Genomic DNA, 9,685 nt, shown 5'->3' with positions numbered 1-9,685 from the left:
AGCATGGAACAGCTGAACAGCCAATTGTCCAATTACCGTTTAAAACTCTCAAAAAATGGGTGTGGGGTTAGTGGGGCAGGGGTTGCTGGAAGTCTACCCTTTTGTGCTCATATTCATTAACCCCATTTATATTTAATTTCAACTCCAATATGCTGTGGCAGACAGTTAAAATTACAATAACTTTGTGAACATCGGAGTAGTTATAGACCTGACTGTACTGCATTTTGTGATTAAACAACCCAATATTAATGGGCATATTATGTTAACAGTTAAAATCAAGCTCTAAAAATACGTTCATAAAAAGGTACAACTAATGTGGTAAATATGATATGCAGAGGTAGGTACTGAATATACTTAATTTGACCCATTTATTATGAAACATGTTTAATTTTAAAGTCAGTGACAGCACCTGGACTGCTTTGCTATTGATCACACATCAAAGGTCCAAAAAACTGAGAAGAATAAAGCGTAACAGACATAGATTCCTGTGCAGATAGATGCCTGATGCAGTAAGATTCCTTGCAGTTCTGTAAGGAACTTTTGTTTTTGGATGTGATACTTTTTGATTTGGTCTTTGAGCTACTTTTACTTCTATTCGAGGTATTACTACTTGAAGAACACTTTTAGTAGTTTTGGGTTATAGCATAAGTGAACGCATCCTTTTAACTCACTCAGACATGTTTTTCGATTGTGCAAGATTGTCCACGGGGGATGGTATGAGTAGTGTGTCTCCCTAAAGTTAAAAACTAACAGCACTGGATTGCAGTGTGATAAGAGAGCTTTTTTTGTTGTTGTTGCCTTCAGCTGCCTGAGCCTTTTCATCCTATGGGAGGCACCAGTGGCGTTATAAATGGGCGCACACTAATGATGCTTAGAAGGGAAATTGCACACACATGCTCATGCTCAACTCGTAAAGCTATCTTTGTAGGATATTTCCATAAACCTCTGAAAGTGTGTCATAATTTTGTAGTCATTTTTAGCTCTCAACTGGTTTTCTCTATGAGAAAAATGAACAGCATATTCGAAGATCAATAATATCAGGGCCTGTGGTAAACAAAAACGTTCCAAAGCAGATTAGCGTATCAAACCCAATCAGACAGTTATAGGAAGCTGTTAGTCTGCTTGTGCACAGCACAAATGAAACAGCCTGAATCCATCACATCTATTTTGTTTGAGCACGAATAAAAAAAGTAATTTAAAAAAGTAGAGGATGAATTAAGAAATTGTTTCCACATATAAAAGAAAACACAACCACAAATTACAGAAAATGTGCATACGGTTAAAAGAAAATCTGAGAATGAATTGTCAATTGTGGGAAGAAATCTTGACCATGAATAAAAGAAAATGTGTATACAAATTGCAAAACCCCCCTCATGGGATCCAGCCAAATGTCCAAACATTGTCGCACATGTTTATCATTTTCATGATGGGGATATTTCCTCAAAGACCTAAATACAAACACACAGAAACACTCATAAACACACATGAACACATTTGTGAGGAATTCTCGGGAAATTAAGCGGGAATTTGTGTGTGATGCTTTCATTCCTAATTGGCATTTCAGCTAATTGTCCAACATCCTGTTCCCACAGATTTCAGTCCACAAACAATTTTCTTGTCAGAGAGTACAAGACAGAAGTCTTCTGATACTGATGCTGCACACTCAAACTATTTAATCCCAGACATGGTTTCAACTGCCTCACATTACACTGAGCTCTTCTGGTACTCATACTAGATCATACAGATCATTCATACACATCATCATGGCAGGCTTCTCACAGTGGTCACTGACATTCATGGATTTAACTCTTATTTTCACTGTGATACGCTCCACACAGTAGTCATCATTATTATCATTGGTTAACCTAAAAACTTCTGTCCAATGACAGACTAATCCTGGTATCATAAACAACAATATAAACTGTTGATGCAGCAGTATTCTTGGAACAGGTATGATAGATTACATTAGTTTATTCTCGACAGTGTTTTATACTGCATTAAACTTTATACTGCATTTTAATTTTTTTAATTCACCTTTAAAATTGCAGCTTAAAATTCTTCAGAATTTCATGAAGTCATAAAAAAAAACATCCTTCACAAGGAAATTCCAAATCAGGTTTATTGGGCATCTAGAATGCTGAAGTGCACAGGCAGTCCATTAAAAATTTGTGCCAGTTGTGTGATATAGGTGCAGGGTATTTTCTCACTTGAGGGGTTTCTTGCATTTACAGCCTGTTTCAAATCTCCCTCCAGCATTTCAGGGAAATTCAGGCCTGGGCTTTGCCTACACCAATCTATAACCCTCCATGTCTTGCCCTCAGATGGCCTCGAATTTTCTTCAAGAACTATCTGTCATAAAAGATAATTCATAATCGATTCAATAAGTGCAAGTTGACCATGCCCTGAGGCAGCAAAATAGCCACAAAACATTTCCACCACCGTACTTTCCAGCTGGCCTGGACAAGTGGGCAGTGATTTAAAATCATCTCTACTTGCAGCTGATTTTCCAGACAGTGAAATGATTGATTTCCAATATTTTGGAAATCTTCTTACACCCCATCTGAGATTCATAGGCACCTACAACTTTAATTCAGCCTCAGAGAACTCTTTTGATATATACGTGATGATACCACACACTCTAATAACAAGGAGCAAACCAGACCAGATATCTGAGTTTTAAACAAGAAGACAAGTATTCTCCAAGATAGCCTCTAATGGCATTCTAATCAACCTGATTAGACCTAATTTCAATTTGACACATTTTATACTTTTTTTCACTTTTTGGCATCATTTGTTAAATTACATCACCTTTATATGTTTAAATTAAGACCAGATATCTGTATGTCAGAATACACTGAAAAAGTCTAAATGTTTCATGGGGTGTGCTTAACTCTTCACAGATTTACTTTACTTCTGTAGATTGGGCTTGTAGTGACCACAAGGCTGAGAGAGATTGAGGGTAAGACCACCATGCAGCCTTGCAGACCAAGCCCCAGACTGGACAGGGCTTCAGCTTGAGCAGAAGAAGCCCTACTTTAGATAGAGATTAGCCAATTATCTAGTCAGTTACCTATGTTAGCTAGCTAATGTGCTGGTGATTTAGCTTAGTAATTCTAGCCTTCCGCCCGATGACCAATGGGATAGGCTCCAGCACCCCCTCGCGACCCTGAGGGAGAAGCGGCTTAGACAATGGATGGATGGATGGATGGATAATTCTAGATAAAAGTTTTACGTAGCTAGCTAACTAGCTGACATGTTTGGGAGTGTAGGTAACCTTATCCTAACTTTATCATAACCTAACCTTATTTTGAAAGAACAAAACAATAGCTAACATGGTTAGTGGACCTAACTAACCATATCCTTAACCCGAACCATTTTACTTGACAGTAATATGAGCTACATTACCAACAGCTAGATAGCTAGTTGGCTAACATTGGCTTGGTCTGTAAGGCTTCAGCTGGAAACTACTGAGCCATACTGCTAGTACTTCCTTAATATCTTTACTATTTTTAATCCTTATAAATATGGAGTACTGTTATGTACTGTTAAAAAGGAATGACATGATTATGCTATTAATTACATTAAATTTACATTCTGAATCAATGAGTTCAAAGCTGGTTGATTTATTTATTTATTAAATGTCAAAAAATGATAAAACCACAGGAGAAATATAGAGGATCACTTTATTTCATAAAAATGATCTGCACAACAAAAACTTAATGACACTTAATTTCTCTACTTCAATGAGTTGTGAGTGAGAAATAGTTACAAAATTACAACAAATATAACTGCAAATTTATTTATATATATATATATATATATATATATATATATATATATATATATAGAGAGAGAGAGAGAGAGAGAGAGAGAGAGAGAGAGAGAGAGAGAGAGAGAGAGAGCCCAGTATTATATGTAGTTAAAAAGCAGCTCCTGGTTTGACCAATAAGTGCTTCAGTAAATTGTGCTCATGATGTAATTGATGATATTAACAAGTCTCTGTGGTGGCTGTGAAGGTGTCAAGGAAAAAATATGGACCCAAGAAATTCTTGTTACTTTTTATTGGCTTTATGTTCAATTGAATTATGAATATGGCTTTATTTTAATGCATATTGTGATAAACTCACTGCTGAGGTAAATTGTTTAAAGATTAGATACCTAAAACTTTCCCACAGTACTGTGTGTATATACATATATATATATATATATATATATATATATATATATGTAAGGCTTAGCATCAGTCAGGTTATTCCCTCCAAACCTGCTTGGCTTGTAAAAAAAAACTGGTCACATGCTGGCTAGTATTTTCATGTTGTTGAAGACAGCTTAATGACAAACTTTCATTCTGCTACACTCCTTTCTTTTGTGCCACTAAAGGGAAATGTCTTAACCTGTTGTTGTGACATGTCACTGAAATGTTGGGTAACTTTCAGGAAGTGCTGTTGTTGTTTGGTGAAGGTCAAGATAAGTATCAGCTGGTCACATTTAATGATGTTTCAATACCATGCTATTATTCTGCTCTATCTACACAATAGCTGAACAAACATTACAGTTGGTGTGGTAGTTTTTTGTGTGCTGGAATGGTAATGTACTGTCTTTATGCTGTTGAATCTGCACTATAGTAAATGTAGTATTGTATTGTGTATTATACTCTATTATGCTCTACTGAAAGCACTTGTTATATCTAACTATAGCATTATATAATGTATAACACAAAGGGCTGGTGTCTCAGAAATTGATTAAGCATAATCTTTGACTAAATTGCAGTACCAGGGTGAATTTATTTTCAGTCCAGACGTAGGATTAAAATAGGATTTGAAAAACTGCCCAAATAATGTTTTATATATATTGCAGTCTGTGGTTTGAAGCTATGGAATATTTTGCATAGTCCCATTAGGAACTTTCTGTCAACAGGTTAAAAAGTTTTAATATAGCTTTAACTTTAATGTAATTCTTCCTTTTTCGTTGTTCTTTTTTTTTGTTTAGTTTTTTTTGTTTGTTTTTGTTTTTCCAATAAAACCAGGACCACTTGAAAGCAGCATAACTGTACTATAATATAGATTATATAATAAGAACAAGTGTATTGCGATTATCCTTAGCCTACCACTGCAGCGCCACTGCCAATATCGATATCTCACTCCCTTTCGAGTATTATTGTTAATAACTGGAACAGGTGCGTTCTGATTCTGCGCTGGAGACAAACATTGTGACTCAGCAAGTGCAACAACTTCAACTTCACTGCTGTAAGATTTATGGCCTAGTCTGTACATGGGTCATAGCCTAGGGGTTAGAGAACTTTTCCTCCAGGTGTTAATAGCCAGGATGTCTAAGACACGTTTAAGGAACATATGTGACAAAAAAGTCAAATTCACACTAGCCCTTTACTCAAAAAGGAGTAGCTGATGTTTTTTGCATGAAGTTTGCTTCCCTGTTCTATTGGTAAAATAAGCTTTGTTCCAAAAGTTGTACTGTAGTGTACTGTGGGCTGTATTGCTAGTCTGCTATATTATTGAAGACTGTTCCAATCAGAAGGAACCTTTGAATACATCTGCAATATATGGCCTATGTTCTACAGTTTTTGAGAACACTGCTGAAGTATGCTTCATTTTCTTCTGTTATTTCTTCTGCCCATAATTCTTCAAGAAAAATGTTGCAAAAATTGCATCAGAATTCATGTACAGATGTAAGTTGTTCATTCCAAAAGCTTGCACATATTTAAATTCGTTTAGTGTGTGTCAGCTTTTTATAGTGTGTAATGATGAATTTGCGAAAATGTGTATTATGTAATACAAATGAGGAGAATCCATAAGATTAGTGCTACTGAGGACCCACCTGTCTCGGCTGCAGCCTAAGTTTAATTTGTTTACGAGGCCAAACAATTTCATTTGAAATCGCTTTTTTCACTCTAACCGCTATCCATTTTTACTGAAAAGCCGGAAAAGCAAGCATGTCTTCCCTGTCAGCAGGACTGCAGCTGTTTGTAGATTGTTTTTGTCTTGTATAAAGGCAGTGTCACTTTATTACTTAACCTTAGCCTCTTCCAACATAAAAGCCTGCATGTAGGTCCACACTTCAGTTCTTCACTTGTAAAACTACGTAATCTACATACAGCCTTATAGTCACTGTGCGGAATACCCCCTGGTATTCAAGTGGCCCATGTTGAACGGCCGAAGTGTCTATTTTTCATTAATGGACAGCATGACGTCATAATAAGTTTTTTTTAGGGGCCTCCCAGAATTTTGATTTTGAGACCATGAGATCAATTAGGAGATCCCGGATCCTCCTGGACCGTTGTTTGTAGTAGCTGCTGAATACTAAGTGGAAGAGTGGAGACTGGCCATCTCATTTTGTAGACGTGTTGTACTTTGAATCTGACCTTGAGTGACAGAAAGTTTCAAAACAAGGCCTGAAGGGTAAAGTTAGTTAAAGATAGTGTGTCTTCTGAGAGTGCAGTTGGTCTTGTTTTGAAACTGTTTCTCAAGGTCAGATCAGATGAAGTACGAGGAGCATCCTGGAATTCATAGAAACACAGCTGCTGTTGTTAAGGAGGTATTCAGAGCAGCATTCAGCTGGAGCTGCTAAAGCTTTGCTGAAGAATGTATTACTTTGCCATGCTGTAACAAGCTGTACCAAAACAGAAACAAATAATATAATACACAGCGACATATTCTGAATCACACCTTGTTACATTCCACCAATCTCTGTTCATCACACTTTTAGTTTAGATACACTTTATTTATAACTAAGATTACTGTGACATTTACTCGTAACATACCGGCCACTTCATTAAGTACACCTCCTTGTGTCGACACTCATCGTCCATTTAATCCACTCCACTTACTTATACGTAGGTGCACTTTGTAGGTGAACTTTGTTACAATTACAGACTTTATCCATCTGTTTCTCTGCATACTTTGTTAGTCTCTTGTTGTTCAATGGTCAGGAGCTCCACAGGAGGCTAACAAAACATGCAGAGAAAAGATGGACCACAGTCTGTAACTGTACAACTACAAAGTAGAATTTAAAGTTGCTTTGTAGGAGCTTTGTTGCTGCATAATTTGGGTTGGTCATCCTCTAGTTCTTCATCAGTGGCCACAGGTCACTGCCCAATGGATACTGTTGGCTGAATAGTTTGAATATAGGAACACACTGTAATTAAGGAAAAACTTCAATTTCTGATTCCAACTGAGCAGCTTACCACTGACACCCACTGCACAGTTTCTGTCCTGCAGTTCAATACATTGACTAGAATCAGAATCAGAATCAAGCTTTATTGGCCAGGTATGCTTAAACATACAAGGAATTTGGTTTTGGTTACACAACCTCACAGTGCACAATATCAGACAAACATTTACATGTAGTGAATAAAATAAAACAAAGTAAATATTTAAAAAAATGCAATAAAAGAAAAATAAAACATGCATTCCTACCATCACTCACTCATACACACACACACAACACACAGTCATACCTGTAACCTTTACATTGTGCAAAGAGTCTAAAGTTAAAGTGCTGAGTGCAGCAGCAGTTAAAGGGTGGCAAAGAAAGGGATGAATGAGGTGACAGTCAAGATACGTGGGGTAATATAGAATGAACACTGGTTTGAGACAGTAGTTTCAGAGGAGTTGAGTCTGATACTATATACCAGTATATGTAGAAGTGCAGTTTAGAAGCTGGAATGTTGTTTATGTGTGTTTATTAACTAATTAAGAGAGTGATGGCTTGTGGGAAGAAGCTCCTCTGTAGTCTGGATGTCCTGATCCTCATCTGGCTGAAGCGCCAGCCTGAGGGAAGGACCTGGAACAGGTAGTGGCCTGTTATGTCACAGGCTGACTTCACTATAACAAGTCAAGTCAAGAGGCTTTTATTGTCATTCCATCTATGTACAAGTACACAGAGGAGTGAAATTACGACAACAAGGAACAAAAAGTTCAAAGTGAGGTAGTGGAATAAGGTGCAGAGATATTAACATGCTGTGACCTGTGAGTCACGCAGTCAGATGACATACATAAAACACAGCAGTTACTGAGGTAGAAAAACCTGAGTAAAACAGTGAAAACACAGTGTAGCAGCAATGTTTACATTTACGGCATTTGGCTGACGCTCTTATCCAGAGCGACTTACAATTTGATCATTTTACACAGGTAGGTCAAGGTGGTGTTAGGAGTCTTGCCTAAGGACTCTTATTGGTATAGTGTAGGGTGCTTGCCCTGGTCAGGGATTGAACCCCAGTCTACAGCGTAGAAGGCAAAGGTGTTAACCACTACACTAGCCAACCACTATGTTCCAGAGCAAGTAGAGCATCAAAAGAGTTGTGTGTGTGGAGTATGTATGTGAGGGGGGGCGGGGGTTAGCTCAGTCCTTGTGAGTTTAAAAACCTGACTGCTTGAGGAATAAAGCTGTTGCAGAGTCTGGCAGTGGTGGCCTGGATGCTCCGGTACCTTCTGCCAGACAGCAGCAGTAAGAAAAGTCCGTGTGAGGGATGGATGGGGTCGTCCACAATGTTAGTGGCTTTTCGGATACAACGTGTGGTGTAGATGTCCATGATGGAGGGGAGAGAGACCCCGATGATCTTCTCAGCTGTCCTCACTATACGCTGTAGGGTCCTGCAGTCTGAGGTGGTGCAATTCCCAAGCGAAGCGATGATGCAACTGCTCAGGATGCTCTCCACAGTCCCCCTGTAGAACATGGTGAGGATGGGAGGGGGGAGACGAGCCTTCTTCAGTCTTCGCAGGAAGTAGAGGTGCTGCTGGGCTGTCTTGGTTATGGAGTTAGTGTTGATGGACCAGGTGAGGTTATCTGTGATGTGGACACCGAGGAACTTGATGCTCCTGATGATTTCCACAGCAGAGCCAGTGATGTTCAGTGGGGGGTGGTCAACAACCATCTCCTTAGGTTTGTCTACATTCAGAGACAGGTTGTTGGCTCCACACCAGTCCGTTAGCCACTGCACCTCCTCTCTGTATTCTGACTCGTCGTTCTTGCTAATCAGACCCACCACAGTCATGTCATCAGTGAGCTTGATGATGTGGTTTGAGCTGTACTTTGTAGTACATTCATGAGTCAGCAGAGTAAACAGCAGTGGACTGAGCACACAGCCCTGTGGGGCACCGGTGCTCAGATTGGTGGTGCTGGAGATGTTATTTCCTATCCTGACTAACTGAGGTCTCTCAAATAGAAAATCCAGGATCCAGTTACAGAGGGAAGTGTTCAGGCCCAGCAGGCTCAGTTTTCCAATCAGCTGCTGAGGAATGATGGTGTTGAATGCTGAACTGAAGTCTATGAACAGCATTCTGACATAGGTGTCTTTATTGTCTAGGTCTCTGAACTCACGCTGGGTAGCCCGCTGAATCATCAGAATAGAAATGAAATAGTTAAAAAGATTCAGCTCTGGAGGTTTCAGTCATTTCAGTCACATTTTTGAGCTTCCAATGATGCGCTGTTGCCCTGGCACTGAACCATAATCAGAATTTAGTCATGATTATTTTTAATAATATTTAAAATGTCTTTAATTGTCATTTGTATTACATAAACAGATTAACACTTGGTGACAGTCTTTAACCAGATCCTTATGCTCTGAATGCAGTTCTTTCACTTACGCACTTTAAAACCTTAAAAAGGCAGAATCAGAAACAGAATAATTTTATTGACCATACACATTTATATGTTTTAGACAACACAT

The sequence above is a fragment of the Pygocentrus nattereri genome, chromosome 3, assembly GCF_015220715.1.
Source record: "Pygocentrus nattereri isolate fPygNat1 chromosome 3, fPygNat1.pri, whole genome shotgun sequence".
NCBI classification, from domain to species: Eukaryota; Metazoa; Chordata; class Actinopteri; order Characiformes; family Serrasalmidae; genus Pygocentrus; species Pygocentrus nattereri.
Note: the sequence above shows the minus strand (reverse complement) of the source record.